Source organism: Mobula birostris, chromosome 6, assembly GCF_030028105.1.
Source record: "Mobula birostris isolate sMobBir1 chromosome 6, sMobBir1.hap1, whole genome shotgun sequence".
Classification (NCBI taxonomy): Eukaryota; Metazoa; Chordata; class Chondrichthyes; order Myliobatiformes; family Myliobatidae; genus Mobula; species Mobula birostris.
The window spans coordinates 21,516,816-21,542,482 of record NC_092375.1 but is presented as its reverse complement, the minus strand read 5'-3'; the positions used below and the strand labels follow the sequence as shown (position 1 = coordinate 21,542,482).

At 42.6% G+C, this 25,667-nt stretch overlaps 1 protein-coding gene across 1 annotated transcript in view; it reads right to left on the bottom strand.

The window, feature by feature from the left end:
* Positions 1-20,689, bottom strand: part of kcnj6 (potassium inwardly rectifying channel subfamily J member 6) — a 192,485-nt gene extending 171,796 nt beyond the window's left edge. The window contains exon 1 of the mRNA XM_072260012.1: positions 20,455-20,689. The gene's annotated coding sequence lies outside the window, so the exon portion shown is untranslated. The remainder of the gene's footprint in view (positions 1-20,454) is intronic.
* Positions 20,690-25,667: the final 4,978 nt, after the last annotated feature.

Below are 25,667 nucleotides of genomic sequence, written 5' to 3'. Positions count from 1 at the left end.
CTTTAGTTGCCTCATCATTGAAATGTTCCCACAACCAAAGGACTCACTTTCAAGGACTCTTCATCTCATGTTTTCAATATTTATTGCTTATTTATTGACTATTATTGTTTCTTCTTTTTGTATTTGCGCAGTTTGTTGTCTTTTGCACACTGGTTGCATGCTGTAGTTGGGTGATGTTTCATTGATTTTGTTATGGTTATCATTCTATAGATTTATTGAGTATGCCCACAAGAAAATGAATCTTTGATAATAAAATGTACAAACGGCCTGATCTCTGTACTATATCTTCAAGCTATCTGTTTCATTCGTAACAAACTACGTTAGCTGGCATGGATATAATGGCCCAAATGGCCATTAGAGAGTTTGCTGCCATGTTGCCAACTGACAGAAACCTCAGGGGCTAATTTCATCCTTGGCTGCAGAAGCTAAACATGTACAAGAGTGTTGGTCATCAGTTGTACTCATCCAGGCAAATTAATCTCAGCAGAACCTATGGAGCAGAAGCGAACACAGCTTGGCATTGATATTTCTGCTTGTCACTCGCAGACAAAACTGAATTGTTCTCCCTACATCTTTTTGTCAATATACATGCTCTTGGCCTTTCACACCCTGCACCTCTCTCCTTTCCACTCTACTTTTTCCCCATTTTCTACTCTTTTCTCTTTCCCTTTGCCCTCCTCTCCCTCAATTTTTATCTTCTTGTTATTTGTCACTGTTAAATCTTATGCTTCCTAAGCCTCATTTTTTGCTTACTCTTTAAGACCCCCAAATTCCTGGGTATCTCTCCTGTTTACAATCCTGTTCAGATTGTAGGCTGAAGGCTGTCAATGGTCTGTGAGTTCGACACAGTCAAACCTGTTGTGTAACAGAGTCGTGGTACATATACAACTCAACTTGTCCCTGCCTGCATCTGGAAGGCACAACAGGAGCCCAGGAAGCAGTGAGTAGCTGTTGTCTTCTAAGGTTTATCCCTTTACCAAAGTGTTGAGGATGATTGAAATCATCGAGGCGAGAGTGGAAGGGTAGCAGGTGTTCAGCCCCATCTACCAGCCTCTCGTCCACTGCTATTGGAGGAAGGTAGCTGCGTGTGACTGGTCTCTCTCTTTCCCTCTTGCTCGATGCTGCCAGAGGATTGTGCTGGAGTCCTAGGTCTTAGGTAAGGTTTAGTCAACACGGTTTGTGGGTTGGACTCTGTAGTTCATGTCTAAATACGTTTCTGGTTTCTGGTCACTCCTTTTTTGTTGCTGTTGTGCATGTTTTTGATTCAGATAGCCTGCAAATAATGAACGACACAGCACCAGACTGAACTAAGCTGAGCTGAACTGAATATGTCTGGACTCTTTTAATGTTGTGTTTTATATTCTGTGTTTTTCACTAACTTTTGTCGCTTGTGTGATTTGTTCTTTTTGTGAAGGGGGGAGCCGATGTTTTTCTTTGAATGGATTCCATGGTTTTCTTTGTTTTGTGGCTATCTGTGGGAAGATGAATCTCAGGGTTGTATACTGCACACATACTTTGAGGATAAATGAACTTTCAATCCTCATTGAGGGGATCAGCAGTGGAAAGGGTGAACAGTTTCAACTTCCTGGGTGTCGACAGCTCTGAAGATCTACCCTGGGCCAACATATTGATGCAGTTACAAAGAAGGTATGCCAGTGGCCATATTACATTTGGAGCTTGAGGAGATTTGGAATGTCACCAAAGATTCTAGCAGATTTCTGCATATGTACCACTGGTTGTATCACTGTCTGGTATGAAGGTGCCAATACACTGTATTGGACGAAACTCCGGAGGGTTGTAAATTCAGTCAGCTTCATCATACCACCAGCCTCCCCATCATCGAGAGAATCAACTAAAAGTGATGCCTCAAAAAGGCATCCAGGACATGCCCTTTTCTCATTGTTACCATCAGAGTGGAGGTACAGGAGCCTCAAGACCTACACTCACTGTTTTAGGAACAACTTCTTGCTCTCTGCCATCAGGTTTCTGAAGGTCCATGATCACTACGTCACTATTTTGCTCTCTTTTTGCATGACTTGTTTATTTTTTATTTCTCAGAGTAACTTAGAGCAATTTCATTATTATGTATTGTGCTGTACCACTGCTGCAGAACAACAAATTTCATATTTATCTGCGATAATAAACCTGATTCTGTTTCTCATTCTGTCTATAGGAAGACCTTAGCCATGCTCATTGTAGAGGACAAGGTCGCATTGATTTTCAAATTCTACATCTCAGGATCTTTCCAAGTTGCTGTGGTAGATCACTTCAATGCCTCCCAATTTGTACCATCGTGGTGCATCAGAAAGATCACCCAGGTTCTCTTCCCAAGAAAGAATGCACTCAGTGCCCACTTTATTAGGTACATCTGTATGGTAATGCAAATATCTAATCAGTCAATCATGTGGCAGCAATTCAATGCATAAAGACATGAAGACGTGGCCAAGAGGTTCAGTTGTTGTTTGGACCAAACTTCAGAAAGCGGAAGAAATGTGATTTAAGTGACTTTGACTGTAGAATGATAGTTGGGTTTAGATGCATTTCTTTGATTTGTTTGATGCATTTGATTGTTTGAGGAAGGTTTTCAGAGCCTGCAGAGGGACTTGGACCAGCTGGAAAAATGGGCTGAAAAATGGCAAATGGAGTTTAATACAGACAAGTGTGAGGTATTGCACGTTGGAAGGACAAACCAAGGTAGAACATACAGGGTTAAAGGTAAGGCACTGAGGAGTGCAGTAGAACAGAGGGATCTGGGAATACAGATAAAAAATTCCCTAAAAGTGGCGTCACAGTTAGATAGGGTCGTACAGAGAGCTTTTGGTACATTGGCCTTTATTAATCAAAGTATTGAGTATAAGAGCTGGAATGTAATGATGAGGTTGCATAAGGCATTGGTGAGGCCGAATCTGGAGTATTGTGTTCAGTTTTGGTCACCAAATTACAGGAAGGATATAAATAATGTTGAAAGAGTGCAGAGAAGGTTTACAAGGATGTTGCCAGGACTTGAGAAACTCAGTTACAGAGTAAGGTTGAATAGGTTAGGACTTTATTCCCTGGAGCGTAGAAGAATGAGGGGTGATTTGATAGAGGTATATAAAATTATGATGGGTATAGATAGAGTGAATGCAAGCAGGCCTTTTCCACTGAGGCAAGGGGAGGAAAAAAACCAGAGGACATGGGTTAAGGGTGAGGGGGGAAAGGTTTAAAGGGAACATTAGGGGGGCTTCTTCACACAGAGAGTGGTGGGAGTATGGAATGAGCTGCCAGACGAGGTGGTAAATGCGGGTTCTTTTTTAACATTTAAGAATAAATTGGACAGATACATGGATGGGAGGTGTATCGAGTGATATGGTCCGTGTGCAGGTCAGTGGGACTAGGCAGAAAATGGTTCAGCACAGCCAAGAAGGGTCAAAAGGCCTGTTTCTGTGCTGTAGTTTCTATGGTTTCTATCTCAGAAACTGCTGACCTCCTGGGATTTTCATGCACAATAAGGTTTACAGAGGATGGTGCGATAAATAGGAGAACATCCAGTGAGTGTCAGGTCTGTGGGCAGAAATGCCCTGTGAATAAGAGAGATCAGAGGAGAATGGCCAGATAACTTCAAGCTGACAGGAACTCAAATAATCACCCATTACAACAGTGGCATGCAGAAGAGCATCTTTGAATGCACAATTCGTCAAACGTTGAGGTGGACGGGCTACAGTAGTGGAAGACCGTGAATGTATTCTGAGTGTATTTCATCTCCATTGATTTCAATAAAGAATAAGTAGGACATTGGGCACTGGGATTTGTCACAAACACTGGCAGCCATTGACTGCACTCATGTACCCATGAGCTCCATGAAAACATTAGACTACTTCTGAACAGAACTGGAGTCCATTCTGTCAATACTCAAGTCATTATGGACTACACATCTTTTGCTTATTGCCATCTTTCCGGGATATACATGACTTCTTCACCTTGAAGGATTCTGCACAGCCAGGCCTATCAGAATTATCAGTGACATACAGTATGTCATGAAATTTGTTGTTTTGCAACAGCAGTGCAGGAGATTGGTTATTTGTGTTGTCACTGGCTTTAGTCTAACATGCCCCCACATTCTCTAGCCTCTGCTACAGTGGGCTCCTTCTTCTCAATCAAGAACTTCTGAATGTCAGCATATGCTAAATCCCCTAATTTTTCATTCATATCCTTACATTTGCATTTTCCTGCCATGTCTCTAAACCTTTTAAAGAGACTGACAAAACCTAGCTTCAACCTCAGGTTTTCGATTTCATTCCTATAGATCTAGTGGTTTGATGACATGGAACATAGAACACTGGAGAGTATGTCATAGGAGTAGGCTCTTTGGTCCATCATGTCTGCATTGACCATACATCCTCTTGTCCTCACCTACCACCCCATTAGCCTCCATATCAAACATATCATTCTCTGTGACTTCCACCATTTTCAGCAGGATCCCTACCACCAAACACATCTTTGCATCCCCCCCAACTCTCTGCTTTTCACAGGGATCACTCCCTCCGTAATTCCCTTGTACATTCATCCCTCCCCACTAATCTCCCTCCTGGCACATATCCCTGCAAGTGACAGAAATGTCATAGCTGCCCATTCACCTCCTCTCTTACTTCCGATCAGGGCCCCAAGCAGTTCTTCCAGGAGAGGCAACACTTCATCTGTTTATCTGGTGCTCCCAATGAGGCCTCCTCAGCATTGGTGAGACCCATTGTAAATTGGGGGACCACTTTGTTGGGCACCTGCTCCATCTGCCAGAGCGGAAATTCACAGTGGCCAACGGTTTTAATTCCTATCCCCATACTTGTTTTGATAAGTCGGTCCATGGCGTTCTCTTTTGCCACAATGAGGACACTCTCAGGACGGAGGAGCACCATCTCATATTCTCTTTAGGTAGCCTTCAACCTGATGGCATGAACATTGATTTATCCTTCCAGTAATATCTTTTGCTCCCTCCCCCTTCCCTCTTTTTCCATTTCCCACTCTGTATTCTTACCTCTTCTCCTCACCTGCCAATCATCTCCTCCAGATGCCTCTTCCTCTTCCCTGTCTCCCATGGTCCATTCTCCTCTCCTATCAAATTCCTTCTTCTCCAGTCCTTTACCTTTCCTATTCACCTGGCTTCACCAATCACCTTCTAGCTATCTTCCTTCTCCTCCCCCTAGCATTTTTCCCTTTCTTCTCAGTCCTGATGAAGGGACTTAGCCTGAAAAGTTGACTCTTTATTCATTTCCATAGATGTTGACTGACCTGCAGAGTTCCTCTAGCATTTTGTGTGTGTTGCTTTGGATTTCCAGCATCTGCAAACTTTCTCATTTTTATGATCTACTAACCTCCTCCTCCCTTTCTCCCTCTTACCTATTCTTTCTGGTGTCTTTCTCCTTCCTTTCCAGTCCCAAAAAAGGGCTTCAGCCTATAATGTCAACTGTTCCCTGACCTCTGAGCTTCTCCGGCATTTTGTGTGTGTTATTCTGGATTTCCAGCATCTTCAGAATCCATTGTGTTTATAATCTACTCACTACCAACTTTCACCATGTTACCTCTTTTACTTTTCCTAGACATCAGTTTCTTAATTACTTTTCAAAACTTAATTCTATGGCCTATTTAGTTTAATTTCGATTTGCCTGCTGATTAAAGCTCCAAGTATGCGCCAATTAAAAGTGACGAGAGAGACTGAGACATCGAGGCGAACGCGGAAGGTGAGCACTGGCTGCCAGACTTTTCGTCACTCTGCTACCGGAGAGGGGAGAGTCTGCCACTGTGCCTGGAGAATGTTCCCCAGATTCTCTGCATTTTGGATATGGACTTGGACTATAGACTTTTTTCAGCCTTATACTTTTTTTATATGCTGTGTTTTTCACCCGATCTTACTCGCTTTTTTGTGTGGGGGAGGGGGATTTGTGGGTCAATGTACCTGTTCTGTTCTTGTTCGTTTTTTTCTGTGGGGAGGGTCTATTTGGGGGGTTGATGATAGTGCTGCCTTTCTTTTCTTTCTTGGTTTCATGGCTACCTGAAGCAGAAGAATTTCAGAGTTGTATACTTCGATAATAAATGAGCCTTTGAAATGTTTTCCACACAGTGAAGTCATAAATGAATGATGCAATACAGTCAGTTCAAATGGTTCCCCTTTTGCACCTATAAAGCTCATGTTCATTCCTGCAGTAATATAACATCTGGGATTTGGTTATCTCCCTTTTCCTGAACCTAATGTTTGAAGAAGCATATCTGATTAAGATTACAATTGCATAATCTCATTGAAACCTATCAAGTGTTGGAAGGCCAAGGTAGATTGGATGTGGAGAGCCTAGGAACAGAGGACACAGGCGTCCATTTAGAATGGGGATGAGGAGGAATTCTTTAGCCAGAGGATGGTGAATCTGTGGAATTCATTGCTACAGATTGCTGAGGAGCTCAAGTCATTGAATATATTTAAAGTGGAAGTTGATAGGTTCTTGCTTAGTCAGGGCATCAAAGGTTATGTACGGTGAGAAGGCAGGAGAATGGGGTTGAGAGTGATAATAAATCAGCCATAATGGAATGGTGGAGTGGACTCAATGGGCCCGAACCACCGTGGATAACCTCTCTCACCTCCACTTTGATCTGATTCCGCAACCAATCCATGGACTCTACAACTCAGGTTCTCGGTATGTATATATATTTGCACAGCGTCTTCTTTAAAGCACAGTAGCACCTCTACTTTCTTAGGAGTTTGTGAACATCTGAAACTTTGACAACTTCTATTGATGTGTGGTGGAGAGTATATTGACTGTCTGCTTCACAGCCTGGTATAGAAACACCAATGTCTTTGAGTGAAAATTCCCAGTCCAGTCCATCATGGGTAAAGCCCTCCCCACCATTGAACACATCTACATGGAGCGCTGTTGCAGGAAAACAGCATCCATTATCAAGGACCCCCTCCACTCAGGCTATGCTCTCTTCTCACTGCTGCCACCAGAAAGAAGGTACAGGTGTCTTAGGACCCACATATCCAGTTTCAGGAACAATTATTACCCCTCAGCCATCAGGGTCTCAGGGTGTTGAACCAAAGGGGATAACTTCACTCAGCTTCATTAGCCCCATCATTGAAATGTTCCCACAACCTATGGACTCACTTTCAAGGACTCTTTATCTCAGGTTTACAATATCTATCTATCTATCAATCAATCAATCAATCAATCTTATATTTATTTATTTATCTCTTTTTTTTTCTTTTGTGTTTACACAGTTTGTTGTCCTTTGCACATTGGTTGTCTGTCTATCCTGTTGGGTGCAGTCTTTTCATTGATTCTATTTTGTTTCTGGATTTACTGAGTATCCCCGCAAGAAAATGAATCTTCAGGTAGTATATGGTGATGTACATTATACATACTTTGATAATAAATTTGCTTTGAACTTTGAACCTTGTTAGAGGAGTTCTGTTAAATAGAATTGAAAATAAAATAATGTTGATGTATTACATCTGAAATAAGAAACAGAAAATGCAGGAATAAGAGCTTAGCAGGTCTAATAGCATCTGGGCATTTAATTGTTGCACTATTTCATCCAGCCAAACTGACAAAAGGTCTCTGCCCAAAATATCAACTGTTTACTCTTTTCCATAGATGCTGCCTGGCCGGCTGAGTTCCTCCATCAGTTTGTATGTGTTGCTTTGGATTTCCAGCATCTGCAGATTTTCTCAAATTTGTCACAGAAATTGTGTTTGTTTTAGCCACTTCCCTCTTCCTAAAACCTAGACTGACTTGTATTCTCTCTTTCTCAATTCTGATGAGGGATCTTCAGCTTGAAACATTAACTGTATCTCTTTCAACAAATGCTGCTTGATCTACTAAGTTTCTTCCAATATTTTCCGGTTTTATTAACTATAATTGGGTCCAGAGGAGGTAGAATGTGTGACAAAAAGTGAGAACCAAATACAAGAGGGATGAGAGGAAAGCAAAATAATTCAGAGAGTGGCTGCTATCTGGAACTCAATGTTTCCATGGATGCTGGAACCAAAATCAATTTCTTTAAAAGGGAATTGAATGAGCACTGTGAGAGAATAATTTGTAAGACTGGCTATATTAGTTTTATTTGTCACATATATATCAAAACATACAGAGAAACAACCAATACGGTGTGAGGATTGTGCTGGGGTCAGCCTGCAAGTGTGGCAATATTCCAACACCAACATAACATGTTTACAACTCACTAACCCAAACCCCAGCTGTGCGTCTTCGGAATGTGGGAGGAAACCAGAGCACCCGGAGGGAATGCACGAGGTGCCCTATCACTTCATTGTAATGTTAAAATATAAAAAAAAGAGCAGCCAGATAATACTGTGTGGAAGCTGCGGTAATTGGGCAATTAGTAAGACCTCACATTTTTCCCCACACAATGTTAACACAAAGCCGCCATCCCAATAGGAATGCTTCCCCGTGATGGACATGCCTTTGGAGAATATTCAAAATTTGAATGACTGTAAATACTATTTACAGTTTTAAATGAGTTGGTGAGTCTGGTAAAATGACACCACACAACGACTTGATATGAGACTGTTGATTAGTGTTCAAGCTGCATTTGAAGGATTCGTAATTCAATGTTTGTCATTCGCAGTGGAACTGCACAGAGGAGGGGAGCTGATGGGAAGAGAGGGTTAGTGTTGTAGTGAGTGTGTGTGCTGTAGTTCCTGGCAGCATGCCTTGACCAGTAGCAGCACAATTCAGAAAGGGATGATGGAAAACTGAGGCAGTTCATACCCAAACTATAAAAGAACATGGACCTAAGGCGAGGAGGAATTTCATTAGCCAGAGCGTGGTGAATCTATGGAATTCATGCCACCGAAGGCTATTGAGGCCAAGTTAATGGGTATATTTGAAGCAGAGTTGAATAGGTTCCTGATTAGTAAGGACATCAATGGTTATGGGAAGAAGGTGGCAGAATGGGTTTGAGAGATATGATGGAAAGGCAGAGCTCACTTAGGCTGAAGGGCCTAATTCTGCTCCTAGGCTTATTGTCATGGTCCGGTCCGTGAAGTCCGCATTCCAGTTCATGGTCCGCATTCCGTTTCACGGTCCAGTCCATCGACCCTTGCTCCAGGTTTTCCTGTCTATCCTGTTTTTGTTCCTATTGAGGACTAATTGAAACAGCTAATTCTCATTGGGGCTGGCTGCATAAATACCTCCAGAGACCAGGCCATGGCTGCTGGATTGTTCTTGTCTTTACTCCTTGTATCCCCTCCCCTGCCTTCTGTTTCCTCACCTTGCATTGCGTGAAGCCTTGCCTTGTCTTGCTGGTAATTCTTGCCTTGTCTCGCCTGAAGTCTTGTCTGGGAGCCCCCTGTACCTAGCTCCCTTCCTGTCCCTTGCCTCTGCCGGGTAAGTCAGGTCAGATTGCCATTACCCTGCAGTTGGTTCTGTCTCTTCTTGTCCCTTGCCTCCGTCGGGTGGAGTACCGCGCCCTGCCCAGGAGGAGCTTCAAGACCCCAAGCCTCCAGCCAAGCCTCGCCTCGCCTCAAGTCTCTAGCCGAGCCTCGCCCCAAGCCAAGCTTCAAAACCCCAAGCCTCAAGCCTCTGGTCTCCAGCCTCACCTCAAGTCTGAAGACTCCAGCCTTGCCCTACCTGCCAGCCAAGTCACGTCCTTGTCTAGTTCTGGGGTCTGAGCCAGAGGCAAGACCCAGGTTCTGGGTCCTTGTCCAGTCTCTGGCTCGGAGTCCAAGCCTTGGATCCTAGCTGTCTTGTCCAGTCCTGTTCTGGGTTCCTGGTTTTCGTGTCCATGACCTAGCCTTCACCCTATATTCTAGTCCTGTCCCTAGTACTTCAGTGTCTGTGTCTTGCACTTGGGTCCGTTCCCAGCCACCACCATATGACACTTATAGTCTTATAAAATTCTATCCCATATTGACTTAATCAGAACATTACTGTATAGAAGCTATTCCTCCTACTTCTTTGAAGAAGGTATCTATGTACTGTATGTGGTACCAGTCAGCCTCAGATTCAGATGTTTGGACCATAATATGAATGAATAGAGCAGAGTTTCACTGATAAAAATGCTGGCAGGTGATAATATCATGGATCCCAATTTTCCCACTATTAACTGTGCTCTTTTATTGCCTCTGAATATTTCTGCATATTGAAATCAATTAAAACATATAAAACACTGAACCTTTACAACTTAAAGGTGCATTTAGATAATTAAAAATCAAATCTTTTAAACCTAACCTTAGCAATTCTCTTGCAACTGTTTCTTGTGCTTTCAAATGAATGCACAAGGTCTTTAACCTGGTGTAGATTTGGTGAACGGATTTCCTAGTATGGTGAAATTCAAAAAGTTTTTCCTTATCAGCAGACACAGGTCACAGCCTTTTGTGCTTGCAAGACATTCACTATTTTTTTTGGATAATTTAACCTGATTATTTTCAATAGGTCATTGCAGGAATTATTCACACACACTAATGTGACAAGTGATTACAATCCTACCAAAATCCACAAACTTATTTTAATATGAAGCTAATTAGTGATTCTGATTTATAAATTATGTGATAAATTTCAATATGTAGAATGTAAAATATTGAATCCTGATGAGGGATCTTTGGAACTAAGTTTTTGACTGATTGACTGACACTTGCTTTCTCCTCAGACTGCCTGAGCTGTGTGTAGTTTCAGCTCTTTCTTGCTATTGTATGTATATTAATACAGGAAATGCATAGGAGAAGAGTGAATGGATAGTTCATTTCATTCTGTTCTGTTATTCTGAGTTCGGTTTTCATGACTTTCTTTACCAATTGTGAATACTTACCAAAGATGATATATTAAAAATGTTCTTATTTAATATAAATATTTGACATACTGAATTAATTTGGAATGCATTATCATCATTAGGAAAAGGAAACAAAAATGTAAAGACTGTTTCTAGCATGGTTAAATTAACCATTTGTGCAACCAGAATAGCCCTTAAATACTTTGATTTTAAAATTCTCATCTTTGTGTTCATATTCTTCCAAGACCTGATTTTTTCTTAAATCTGTGACCTTCTGCTCTGCAATTCCTCAGAGATACCTCCAATCCTACAATTCTGGCTTCTTGCACATCTTTGATTATAATCGTTCCACTGTCGTCCTCTGTGCTGTAAATCTAAGCTTTCAAATTCCCTCCTCCTTCTCATTTCCCTCCCTCTTTTAAGTCGCAGATATACAGTACTGTAAAAGTCTGAGGCAACGCTCACAACATGCTGGAGGAACTCAGCAGGTCGGGCTGTATAGCTGGGGTGCCTAAGACTTTTGCACAGTACTGTATTTGACAACGTAGTGTGGAGAGTGAGTTTGTAAATCTGGTGGGAGCAAAGGATGTTGGGAATGGGGAGGGAGGAGTGCCACGAGAGGGGTGTGGGACAGGTGGTGGAGAAGGAATGCCAGGGGTGGGGAGAGGACGGTGTGGATGCAGACTCACTCAATCCTGAGACACCAGCCAAGGTTATTTGATTCTTTCCCTTTCCCTTCCCTCTCACTTCCCCTCTTCCCAACCATGATTCTCTTCTCACTGCCCCCTTCCCACTTTCAGTACACAACAGAGACTCGTATCACAATCAAGTTTATCGTCATTACGTATGTCACAAAATTGTTTTTTTGTGACAGCAGTACAGTGCAATACACACGTTTACTACAATACTGTGCAAAGGTCATAGGCAGCCTAGTTACTGTATATATATGTATGTGCCTAGGACTTTAGCACAGTATTGTACAGGCTTTGACCAGCTGCTGTATCGTCTCCATATGTCACCATGGTTTCACTGTGTTTTGTAAATTTCCTATGAAGTGTCATGGGATGATATATCATGTTAGAAATGCTTTATAAGTAAGTTATAATTACCTATAGGTCAGGTCACTTGTCTGAGTGCTACTGGTACCATGTAACCCAGTACTACCTCTCACATGATCGGGTGGTCGGCGACTAAACCGGCTCCCCCACCAGGCTTACTTGGTGAGGAGGGTGGCTAGACACCCTGCAGGACAAAAAACAAGACCTGTCAAAGGGCCAATGAACCCTCTTTTAGGGTCAACGGCCATCCAGCAAACACATGCCATGAAGCACGGAAAGGGCATCCGTTGCATCGAAGCTTGGTCTGGTCATTCACTGCAACAGAACTCCCCCCAGCCGTCTTAGACCCCACCATGCTGCTAGATCCGCGAGGGGATGTCGAGAGGGTGGGTCTGGACATGTGCAATCCCCTACTCGCCTAAAATCCACTCATGCACACGCTGTTTCTTTCTGAGGAGTGGGGTATCCCACCCCACTAACTGACTGAAAGGAACCATCATCATCCTATGGGATGGATAGCCAGAGAGAGAAAGAATTACCCGTACCCATTTTATTAACCCTTGAAAGCAAATCACATGTTGCAGTATTAAAAGTATTTTCTATGTCATGTTCCTGGATTATTTCTGCTAAATGTCTAACTTGGAATATTCCAATTAAATATAAAGGCAGTGATCGCCATACATTTTTTTAGTACACAAACTAATTTTTCCCTTTTGTATACTACAAATGTGAGACCCGAGCCACAATTTATTAACATGAAGGTTAGGAGTTAAGATTGTCCCAATGTTGGAAAGCATTTCTAACATTTTATTAATCATACACTTTAAAAAATTTTAAATAAATGATTTATAATGTATACACTAAATAGGCATTTGTATGATCTTGAAGACACAACTACACTCACTGGCCACTCTATTAGCTACCTCCTGTACCTAATAAAGTGGCCACTGAGTGTATGTTCATGGTTTCAGCCCATGCACTTCAAGATTCGACGTATTGTGTGCTCAGAGATATTCTTCTGCACATCACTGTTGTAACACATAGTTATTTGAATTACTGTCACTTTCCTGTCAGCTTGATCCAATCTGCCTATCCTCCTCTGCCCTCTCTCATTAACTATGCCTTTTTGCCCACAGAACTGGCGCTCACTGGATTTTTCTTTTGTTTTTCACACCATTCTCTGTAAACTCCTGAGACTGTGTGTGAAAATCCCAGGAGACTGGCGGTTTCTGAGATACTCAAAGTACCCCGCAAAATGCTGGAGGAACTCAGCAGGCCAGGCAGCATCTGGTGAAGGGTGTCGGCCCAAAACGGTGACTGTTTACTCTTTCCCATAGCTGCTGCCAGACCTGCTGAGTTCCTCCAGCATTTTGTGTGTGTTGCCTGGATTTTCAGCATCTGCAGATTTTCTCTTGCTTGTGCTGAAACTAAACCCGTCTGGCAGCAAAAATCATTCCATGGTCAAAGTCACTTAGATCAAATTTCTTCCCCATTTCGATGTTTAGTCTGAACAAGTGAACCTCTTAACTATATCTGTATGCTTTTATGTATTGAATTGCTGCCACATGATTGGCTGATTAGATACTTACATTAACAAATAAGTGTGTAGGTGTCCCTAATAGATGGCTACTGAGTGTACATCATAGAGATCATTATAGTCTATCACATCAGTTACTATCATGTACTGATTTTACCTTTTACCTATTCAAAACTTTAAAATAAAATTGGTTGCTATGGTAGCATAGCGACTAGTACAATGCTATTACAGCTTGGGGCGTCAGAGTTCAGAGTTCAATGCTGATGTCTTCTGCAAGGAGTTTGAATGTCCTCCCGGTGGAATGTGTGGGTTTCCTCCTGGTGCTCCAGTTTTCTCCCACAGTCCAAAGACATACCATGTTAATTGCTTATTGTAAATTGCCCCACGATTAGGTTAGGGTTAAATTGGGGGTTGCTGGGCAGTGCAGCATGTTGTGCTGGGAGGGCCTATTCCATGTTGTATCTATCAATCAATCAATCAATTAAAAAAAAGAAACATAAATAAATAAATACATACATAGCATACACACCAGCTTGAATTTCTATGCATGGTGCTCTCTACGGAAGTGGAGATGGAATTTTAACAAAGCACCATTTGTAAAGTGCATTCATTCTGTGACAAACAGTGTATGCTGTATGTCTGGGAGAGGAGGCAGGGAATAATCGAGATTAGAAATACAAGGAAGGACATACCTAAAATCTAACCTAAAACCTGTAACTTACTGCCCTACAGTTCTTCAGAGATGTCACTGATAGGACTTGGATGCCTTATATTATTCTGACCAAGATCAAGATCATAAGACATAGGAGCAGAATTAGGCCATTTGACTCATCAAGTCTGTTCTCCCCTGTTCCATCATGACTGATTTATGATTTGGAGGGGCAGATATTATTACAAACACATAATTTTTCCACAATATGTTTAAACAAGGACATTATTTGAAATAAAGAGACAGCCTATATGAAAACCATCATAACTGACTTCTCAGTTAAGAAATTGGTTTATTGTATCCATGGAATGGAAGAGGGAAAAGATAATCACAATTCATGACAATCCATTGAAACTGATTTCAAAGCTACAATGACATTAGCAAGAAATCCTCCACTAGTCAGCTCATACTCTTGTCCCTCCCCTCCCCTTTTATTCTGACTTACCTCCACTTTCTTTACACTCCTGATGAAAGGTCTGGCCCAAACTGTTGACTGTTCATTTCCCTCCATAGAAGCTGTCTAACCTGCTGAATTCCTCCAGCATATTGAGTGTTATTCTATTCCAGCATCTGCAGAACCTCTGGCGACTGTTTAACATATGAGAGCATTTGATGGCTTTGGGCCTGGATCTTCTAAACCTAGAAGAGCGTGAGGGTGGGGGCTGGGGGGATCTCATTGAAACCTATCGAATACTGAAAGACCTAGATAGAGTCAAGGTGGAGAGAACATTTCCTATCATGGGGGAGTCTAGGACCAGAGGGCACAGCCTCAGGATGGAAGGACATCTCTCTAGAATAGAAATGAATTTCTTTAACCAGAGTGTGGTGAATCTGTGGAACTTATTGCCACAGATGATTGCAGAGGTCAAGTCATTGGGTATACCTAAAGCAAAGGTCGGTAGGTTGTTGATCAGTAAAGGTGTTTAAGGATATGGGAAGAAGGTAGGACAATGGGGTTGAGGGGAATAATAAACCAGCAAAGGCTGAGCAGACTCAATGGGCTGAATAGCCTATTTCTGCTCCTATGACTTACGGTCTCCATTAGGAAGAAATTTTTATAATCAAGTGACATCTGATTCAGCCAGTAAATGTTTTATTACATGTGAAGTGCAGAAATTGTTAAGAAACTTGGCAGTTATTCTTTGTCAACAATTTTCCATAGAGAGAATAAAGGCAAATATGCTGTCAGTATGGTTCACTTTTACTTGGAATATAGCAACAGTGGGGTCAGGAATATTTAAATAAAAAACAGAAAACGGCCAGAAATGCTCAGCAGGTCAAGCAACATCATGAAGTGAGAAACAGTGATGTTTTCAATGAATGGCCTTTCATCAGTATTGATCAGGAGAATATCCTGTTCTCCTTCGAGTAAACTATTTTATACTGTACAACTGGCCCAAGACATTAACAACTCGGAGAGAAAGATTTGCATTTATATAGTACTATTTGGAGGCTTCAGCATTGTACAGAAAATGAGAAGTTTCTGTACAGGCTTGCGATTCAGGATCAATTTGCTGATTTGCATTGACGGAATTGCACAAACAGTAATGTGGTTAATGACAAATAACCTGAGGGAAAACTATTAAGACAATAGGCCTTTTTAAACATGATGTTATGCATCGGTCACAGAATGTGGGCACACTAGTAATATTAGCAATTATTGCTTATTTCATTTGCTCTAATTGACTGTAAGAAGGTAGTGGTGATCTGTGATGTGCTAAATATATTTTCATAGTATGATTGATTAAGCAATGCCAGGATTTTGATCCTGCAGTGTTGTCGGAATGGTGATACATTTACAAGTTAAGTCAGTATGAAAGCTGGGAGGGAACTTGCAGCTGGTGGAGAGTCCTGCTTTCCCTCCCATTCAGGGTGATAGAGATTGTGAAGGAAGCTTTGTTTACTTGTTTAATATATACAGTCAGTCGCCACTTTATTAGGTGCACCTGTACACCTGCTCGTTAATGCAAATATCTAATCAGCCAATCATGTGACAGCAACTCAACGTGAAAGCATGCAGACATAGAAACATAGAAACATAGAAAATAGGTACAAGAGTAGGCCATTCGGCCCTTTGAGCCTGCACCGCCATTTATTATGATCATGGCTGATCATCCAACTCAGAACCCTGCACCAGCCTTCCCTCCATACCCCCTGATCCCCGTAGCCACAAGGGCCATATCTAACTCCCTCTTAAATATAGCCAATGAACTGGCCTCAACTGTTTCCTGTGGCAGAGAATTCCACAGATTCACCACTCTCTGTGTGAAGAAGTTTTTCCTAATCTCAGTCCTAAAAGGCTTCCCCTTTATCCTCAAACTGTGACCCCTCGTTCTGGACTTCCCTAACATCGGGAACAATCTTCCTGCATCTAGCCTGTCCAATCCCTTTAGGATTTTATACGTTTCAATCAGATCCCCCCTCAATCTTCTAAATTCCAACGAGTACAAGCCCAGGTCATCCAGTCTTTCTTCATATGAAAGTCCTGCCATCCCAGGAATCAATCTGGTGAACCTTCTTTGTACTCCCTCTATGGCAAGGATGTCTTTCTTCAGATTAGGGGACCAAAACTGCACACAATACTCCAGGTGTGGTCTCACCAAGGCCTTGTACAACTGCAGTAGTACCTCCCTGCTCCTGTACTCGAATCCTCTCGCTATAAATACCAGCATACCATTCGCCTTTTTCACCGCCTGCTGTACCTGCATGCCCACTTTCAATGACTGGTGTATAATGACACCCAGGTCTCGTTGCACCTCCCCTTTTCCCAATCGGCCACCATTCAGATAATAATCTGTTTTCCTATTTTTGCCACCAAAGTGGATAACTTCACATTTATCCACATTAAATTGCATCTGCCATGAATTTGCCCACTCACCCAACCTATCCAAGTCACCCTGCATCCTCTCAGCATCCTCCTCACAGCTAACACTGCCACCCAGCTTCGTGTCATCCGCAAACTTGGAGATGCTGCATTTAATTCCCTCATCCAAGTCATTAATATATATTCTAAACAACTGGGGTCCCAGCACTGAGCCTTGCAGTACCCCACTAGTCACTGCCTCCCATTCTGAAAAGGTCCCGTTTATTCCCACTCTTTGCTTCCTGTCTGCTAACCAATTCTCTATCCACATCAATACCATACCCCCTATACCGTGTGCTTTACGTTTGCACACTAATCTCCTGTGTGGGACCTTGTCAAAAGCCTTTTGAAAATCCAAATATACCACATCCACTGGTTCTCCCCTATCCACTCTACTAGTTACATCCTCAAAAAATTCTATGAGATTCGTCAGACATGATTTTCCTTTCACAAATCCATGCTGACTTTGTCCGATGATTTCACCGCTTTCCAAATGTGCTGTTATCACATCTTTGATAACTGACTCCAGCAGTTTCCCCACCACCGACGTTAGGCTAACCGGTCTATAATTCCCGGGTTTCTCTCTCCCTCCTTTTTTAAAAAGTGGGGTTACATTAGCCACCCTCCAATCCTCAGGAACTAGTCCATGGTCAAGAGGTTCAGTTGTTGTTCAGACCAAACATCAGAATGGGGAAGAAATGTGATCTATGACTTTGACCGTGGGATGATTGTTGGTGCCAGATGGGATAGATTGAGTACTTCAGAAACTACTGATCTCCTGGGATTTTCACGCACAACAGCCTCTAGAGCACAGAGAATGGTGTGTAAAACAAAGAGTCATCCAGTGAGTGGCTGTTCAGTGGGAGACATCAGAGGAGAACGACCACATTGGCTCAAGCTGACGTCGCCAATAATTCCAATAACCACGCGTTACAACAGTGATGTGGAGAAGAGCAGCTTTGAATGAACATGTTGAAGTTTGAAGTGAGTGGATGGGCTACAGCAGCAGAAGACCACACTGGGAACCGCTCCTGTACTTGAGTGGGTTGTATTTGGTAATACTACAGCCATTACCCATTACAGTGGTACCCACTACTTGGCTGGTCCTATTATGGTTCTGATTAATGATAAGTGGCTAGGACAAGAATAGAAAGTTATTTGGTGACCCTGATCTGTCCATGAATGGAGAAGAAACTTCAGACTCACTGAAGGTCTAATCCATATTCAATGCTAAGAGGTGTTACTGAACCCAATGTGCTTTTCTCTCATATCCGAGGGATTTCACGGTTCAGTGTTATCGGTTGTAGTTTCTTAAATTTAAATTTGGGTTTTTCTCTCTCTGGTTTGTGAATGTCTGTGAAGTGTAAGAATTTCAGGTTGGTGTACTGTATACATTCTCTGACAATAAATTGTTAATTTGGATTCATATTTATATCACTGAATCAATAATCCAGAACTCTTACTTCAAGTCAACTGTTACATGACTATACCTGATGAATGATACCATGGAAAGTTTATTTAAACTGTATTTCTTCTTTCTTACAGTCAGTATCAAGCTTGTAGATCTCTTTGGGAGTGAGTGGGTTGTCAGATCTATGGTTTATTTTTCTGATTCACATTTCTTCATATAGTTTTATTAAGGAACACTGATAATTTCATTGGAAATTACTTCGAAGGTACAGGATTGGGATAAGCCTGTGGATGATACACAATGATCTCCTCCCAACCTAAATCAACTCCACCCACAAAACCTTCTTTCTCTGTCTCCTACTTGAACTTAGCTAACATCTTCTTGAAGCCCATCCGGAGAGGCCACTCAGTTAAAACAAGACAGTGTATTAAAATATGTAAGTAATAGATTTTAACACGTAAAGAGGAAATGGACTGATTTTTTTTTCTTCATTTCCATTTCGACCAAATCCTTGCCCACCTGAGTTTATTGACAACAAAATGTAGGCAAGAAGGCCAGTAGAGCAGAACACGACTACATAAGGATGGAGGAGGGGCGCCGTTTGAGTCCATGCATGTTTAACTAGAAGTAGGTGGTTGTTGTCCGAATACACCTCCATGTTTCTCGTCATGTGTTATGTAATATCTCACGGAGTGGGATTTCAATCCAGTGAGCTGCTTCCATCCGATACTCTATTCTATTTTTTTTTCTCCACCCCCAATACATCGCTCCGTCTCTAGTCTAGAACAAACATTAATAGATCTTGCCCGGTTCGGTGACTATCACGCAACACTCCGAATTTCCCCAGAAACCGCGTATTGTGTATATTATTCTTGTATATCATGGACTGAAAAAAAACCCACATGAATCAGCTTTTCGGGCGCGAGTTACTCCGTTCCTGCCCTCCATACGAAGGATGCATCGGCAAATTAAATAATTAATTTAAAAATATACAATACCTATCTGCACCCACCTCCCTCAGTCATTACAAGAACGCTTATTAATAAACCTGACCAACACTAAGCGCCTACTGTCATAGTGAAAATTATTGTTGCTGGGACAACGGCTGCTGTTAAATATAATTCGGAAACATCGTCAGTTTTGAACGGAGACAGAGAAACCCCCATTATGTAAAATGAATCTAATTACCTCCCTTAAAACGGCAATTCTTTCGGAAAGCAATATATTTCCGAGTTCGGGGGCTGGCACTTCAGCCGACACGCAATTTGCAGTGAAGTTCAGATTTCAGGATCTTGGGAGAATCAGAGTAAAGGGGTCGCAGAAACTTTCGACGTAAGAACTAGCAAACGATTTCTTGATATTTGCCTATTGTTTGCAACACATCCGCCCAGTTCAATCAAGCAGCAAACTGCTCTCCACCACCATCCATCACTCTCCGCTCCCCTCCCACCATCGACCCCCGCCCCAACCACTTGCCCTGGGGTTCAGATATAGCGCTGTCCTCGGTGCTGATGTTGCGACTGTAGCCATGGCGACAGCAGGCAGTGTGACCAGAAACGGGAAGCTCTCCGTGAGAACAGATCCGACAAGACTTCTATCACGCTCTGTCTCCCTACGTTAAACTGTTCCATATTTTCACCCACTAATGGACGCACATAATAAACTGCTATCCCTTCCCAAAATTCTGCTTCAACCCAGCGTAACTCAAGAATGCACTCCGGATGGCCAGCTAACACAAACCATTCACCCAATTTATAGAGGAAGGAGGCAATTTAAAAAAAAAAGCCTCCACTATTACGTTGGAAGCTGTAGTTGTTTATTCCGACTTCCAATCTCCATCAACACTTTCATTTGTAAATGAGTTTGGGTCATCTAAATATAAATGCTGGAAAATGATTTTTCCCCGACCTTTTTTCGTTATTTAATATGATATTCTCTGTTGATTTTCCCCTTCTACATACACCTGAGGTATTGCAAGGCGATTACCCCAGAAACAGAATTTTCACATAACATTTTACCTACAGATCACACTGTTTTTACTTAGTCACGAATTTCCCTCCGCCCCCTCTCTCTCGGAAAAAAAAGAGAAAGATTGAGACTGACTTTGAGAAAAGGTTCACGACTCACCAAAAGTGACAGGCAAATTCGGGGTGAATGGGCATCACAGCCGAGGGCTTTCCGGCGACGGCGCGAGGAAACGATCCACCATCGCCGGCCGCAGGAGTTCGGCGAAGGGGAGGAAACGAAGCCGCGTGTGTGATTGCAGAAGAGGGGGTGCGGGGAGAGGAGGGAGGGAAAGAGGCTGCTGGGGATCCGACATCAAAGGGAAAGTGTGCAGAAGCAAATAAAAAAAAGCAGCCACGCAATCGGGCGGAGATGTAAACGCCCGCGTACAGGAAACGTCATTAAAACCAAAGATTTCATGAATTCTTCAGAGTTTAATATTGACCTAGAATTTCAGCAAAGTGCCCGACATCTGATCAACTGAACACAGCGCCCTGTACTGGTGAAACGAAGGAAGCGAGACAGGGCAGAAGAGATCGCTAGGTTGGAAACAATTCTCTGAATTCGATGTAAATTTTAATCTGTTGGATCGCAACATGGAATGGGGTTTATAGCTATATTTAAGTGATTACACAGTAATTTTATCCCTCTGAAATATTAAGGAACTAGACATAACCATTCAACCCCTCTGCATTGAAGCTTGAGCGAGCAAGGGCTTTTCTCGTTGGATTGAAGAGGGATGAGAGGTTACTTGATTGAGGTGTACAAGATGAAAAGCGGCATAGATGGAGCAACTAGGCAGAGGCTCTTTACCCAAGGTGGAAATGGCGAACACACAGGGGCGTAATTTTAATGCGATTGGATGAACGTGAAGGGGGAGGATGTCAAAGGGAAGTTTTTTTTACACAGGGAGTGGAGAGTGCGTGAAACACCATGCCAGGCGTGGTGGTAGAGGGAGATACTTTAGGGGAATTTACAAATTTACAAAACTCTATATAGCACATAGATGATAGATAAAATGAAGGGTTATGTAGGAGGGAAGGTTAGATTGGTCTTAGAATAGGTTATAATGTTGGCATAATGAAGGGCCAGTATGGCGCTGTAATACTCTAAGTTACATGACAGTGATATGCTTACATTCCTTTCCGTGGATGGTCAGCAAAGCTACACTTTCCTTCACAAGATAATGATAACGTGTCCTCTTGGACTGCTGCAGTCCTTTTGGTGATACTTGTCCTACAGGACGATTGGAAAAGGATAAAGGACACAAAGGGGGTATAGTTCCAGAACTCAGACCAGTAAAGATGAAGGAGCAATAATATACTTCAAATTCAGGATAGTGAGGCACTTGAAAGGTGGGGGATCTGGCATTTGACAGATTTCTCATCTTCTGAAGGCCTTGTGTCTCTTGTGGAGAGCAGGAGTTCCCAACCTGGGGTCCTCAGACCCCTCGGTCAATGGTAGGGGTCTATGGCATAAAGATGTTTGGGAACCCTGTGGTGGAGGGTGTGGAACTGGGAGATGATATTGGAATAACTGCAATGCATTAAGTGGATGTAAGCAGTACAACCTTGGTGAGGGGCATCAATTCTTAAGGATGTTGATGAATCCAATCAAGCTGGTCTCTTTGTTTGTGATCCATAATGGTGAATTAATACAATTAAATCCCATCCTAGCAAGTGGAAATGAAGGAAGTGAATTTAAATTGATGAAATAAATCTGGAATGCAAAGATAGTGATATTTTTAGAAAAATCACTGGTCCACTGCTACTCTTTAGGGAAGGAAATTTGAAATCCTTACCCGATTTGGACAATGTGTTACCCCAATATTTATAGCATATGGTTGACCATGAAGTCCAGAGCCATGGGCCCAGTTGAGTGAGTGTTGATGGCTGCAGGCCACAGCTGTAGAATTACATCACTCAACCCATCAAGTCTGCTCCAGCGTTGATGTCAGAAGTGGGATTTGAACCCACACCTCCTGCGTAGTCTGCAATCTCAGCCCAGCATTACTGATCACTTGGCTTTCCTGATGGAGACTATAAAGATTAGTTTTATTTGTCACACATACATTGAAACATACAGTGAAATGTGCCATTTTTATCAATGATGACACAACTGTCAGCACTCTTCCAGGCACAGCTCACTAACCCTAACCCTAGCCCATAGGTCTTTGGAACATGGGAAGATATCGGAGTGCCTGGAGCATGAAACCCTTGTGATCATGGAGAGGATATACAAATTCTTTACAGACAGTGGTGGGAATTGAACTTGGGTCATTGGCACTGTAACAGCTAACTATTAATTAGTAGCTCTCTGAAGTGCTCAGCAAGACAATTAGCTCAAAGGCAATTCCACATGGGTAATAAATGCTGCCATAACAGAGGTACCCATTCTCTGTAGTTGAACAAGTAAAATAAAAAACCTACAGCAGGGGTTCCCAGCCTGGGGTCCATGGACACCTTGCTTAATGGGAGAAGTCCATGGCATAAAAAGTTGGGACTACCTGCCCGACAGCCTGTTCTATTAGACTAATTAGTTCCAAATTCTCAACACTATTTTGTGTGAATAAGGGCTAAAGGACATTCCAGGGGTGCACTGCCATATGGGGGGGGGGCATTGAAGGCAGACCCAAATGCAAGACACAGACACTGAAGTACTGGGAACTGGACTGGACACATTCTAGAAGCTGGGACAGGAACACAGACTTGGGCTGGGAATTAGGCTGGGAAAGCAGGACCGGGACAAGGAACTGGGAACTAGGAGCCTGGGTTTGGACTCCAAGCCAGAGACTGGACAAGGACCCAGAACCTGGGTCTTGACTCAGGCTCGGACTCCAGAACTAGGCAAGGACATGATGTGGCTACAGGACTGGACATGGCTTGGGTTCTTCAAGGCTTTCCTGGGCAGGACACAGTACTCCTTCTTGGAATGCAGGGCCGGGCCCCTTCCTTGAATGCTGGGCTGGGATGGTTACTAAGATGCCGGACTGGGATGACTGTCAAGGTAAACCACTGAGGAAACTATCAGGGATTCAGATAGAGAGGGGAAGGGAACAGACCAGCCTTGGGGTAATGGCAAAGATGGCCTGACTTACCCAACGGAGGCGAGGACAGGAAGGGACAGATCCATCCACAGGGTAACGGCAAGGACAACCTGACTTACCCCATGGAGGCAAGGACAGGAAGGGAGCTCAATCCGGGGTGGCTCTGAGTCTTGGGGCAGCCGCAACCTTGGCTGGCTATGGAAACAGTCGAATCCATATCCGGCTCGGAGTGGCAGATGGCCACTCAGCTAGCCCCAGAAACAGCTGAATCCATACCACGATGACTGCTCCGGCTAGAGACAACAAGGATCCATGACGCAGTGGTCCTCCAGCCAGGCCTAGAGATCACGAATGGCTGCGCTAGCCTTCCACCAGCAGATTACTCCAAGGGGATACTGACAAGACGAACCAACATCTACACTCGATCCCAGGGCCACTTATATTCCCAGCCCCAGGACGAGCATCAGGTGCCTATGATTAAGCCCAACTGAAACAAGGGACAGCCGGAAGACCCGGAGTCTGGAGTCCACGGACCCCACTGTGAACGGGAATGCAGACTTCATGGACTGGACCATGACATGCACTCCCTTCCACAGTTCTGTGTTCTCCCAAAGTTTGAAAAAGACCCATTTCTGCATTTGTGGTCTTCACTTTTTGATGATACAAAGCAATAGCCACTTGATCACTATTGAACCATAGAATTATCCTCCACAGGAGCTTATTTGGTTCTTTTCCAATTAGTCCCTCTACCCTGAACTGAAATCTTCCACTTTTCACAAATAAAGTGGCCACTGAGTGTATGTTCATGATCTTCAGTTGCTGTGGTCCATCCATTCAGAGATGTTCTTCTGCACATAACTATGGTTATTTGAGTTACTGTCTCCTTCCTGTCAGATGGAACCTGTCTGCCCATTTTCCTCTTACCTCTCTCATTAACAAGGTGTTTTTGCCTACAGAACTGACAATTACAGGATTTCTTTTTGTATTTCATACCACTTTCTGTAAACTTTAGAGACTGTTGTGCATGAAATTCCAGGAGATCAACAGATTCTGAGATACTCAAACCACCCCATCTGGCACCAACAATCATTACACGGTTAAAGTCACTGCAGTAATGTTAATTCCCCATTCTAATGTTTGGTCTGAACAACAACTGAACCTCTTGACTATTTCTACATACTTTAATGCATTGAGTTGCTGCCACATGATTGGTTGATTAGATATTTGCATTAAAGGGCAGGTGTACGAAAGTGGCCAATGAGTGTAAATATCTGATTCCACTTTTAAAGCTACTGTTAAGCATGTGGGTAATGAGTTAGGTAATGGATTCCAGATAGTAACAACTTAATTGAAATTATCAACTCTATTTTATTAAAAATAACATCACCTCAAAGAACTCTCTTATATACTGTTGGTTTGTAATGTGGCAATAAACTGATTCTAGGTCTTCCAATTGTTTTTATTTCAAGATTTTTGTTTTTCCTTTTTGAGCTTTGGACATCTAGTGTTTGCAGTATTTCTGATTTGTACTGGATTTTGCCTTGTTGAACTCCTTTTATTTGATGTGCTAATTGATGCATGCATCTTCCTGGTCAGTGGAATAAAAAAACTAATCAATATCAGGTACCTTTGCTTCTTTTCAGCTGCCCTAAAGCCATGTGGGGGTTGCACACATAATAAGGATGACATGTAGTTTAGACCACTGATGGTTAACAGATCCCTATCTTTTAAGCTTATCAGTGAAACATTTACAATTTTAAAGCAATCTTGGTGTCTTTATGGTTCATGTCTGGTTGCAATTCACAGATTATGGTTTTTATCTGATTTCAAACATAACTGGCTGAATCTGTAATCATTCAGACTGCTTGTCCATGACCACCAGTTCAAAGTTCAAAGTTCATTTATTATCAAAATATATATAGCTGTATACAGCCTTGAGATTTATCTTCTTGCAGGCAGCCACAATACAAAGAAACACAATAGAACCCTTAAAAAAAACCATACAACAAATACCCAACTAGACCAATGTGTGAAAAAAAGAACAAGTCATGCAAACAATAAAAATGTAAACAAATAACACAGTAAATTAACCTGGAGTCCCCGAAAGTGAGTCCCCAGCTGCGAAGCCTGTTCAGCGTTAAAGCGAGTGAAGCCCATCCAGGAGCCCAATGGCTGCAGGGCAACAACTGCACCTGAACCTTGCACTGTAGGACCTAGGACTCTTGTACATCCCACCCAGCAATAGCAGCGAGAAGAGAGGGAGACCGGTCAAATTCAGGCAAACAATGCT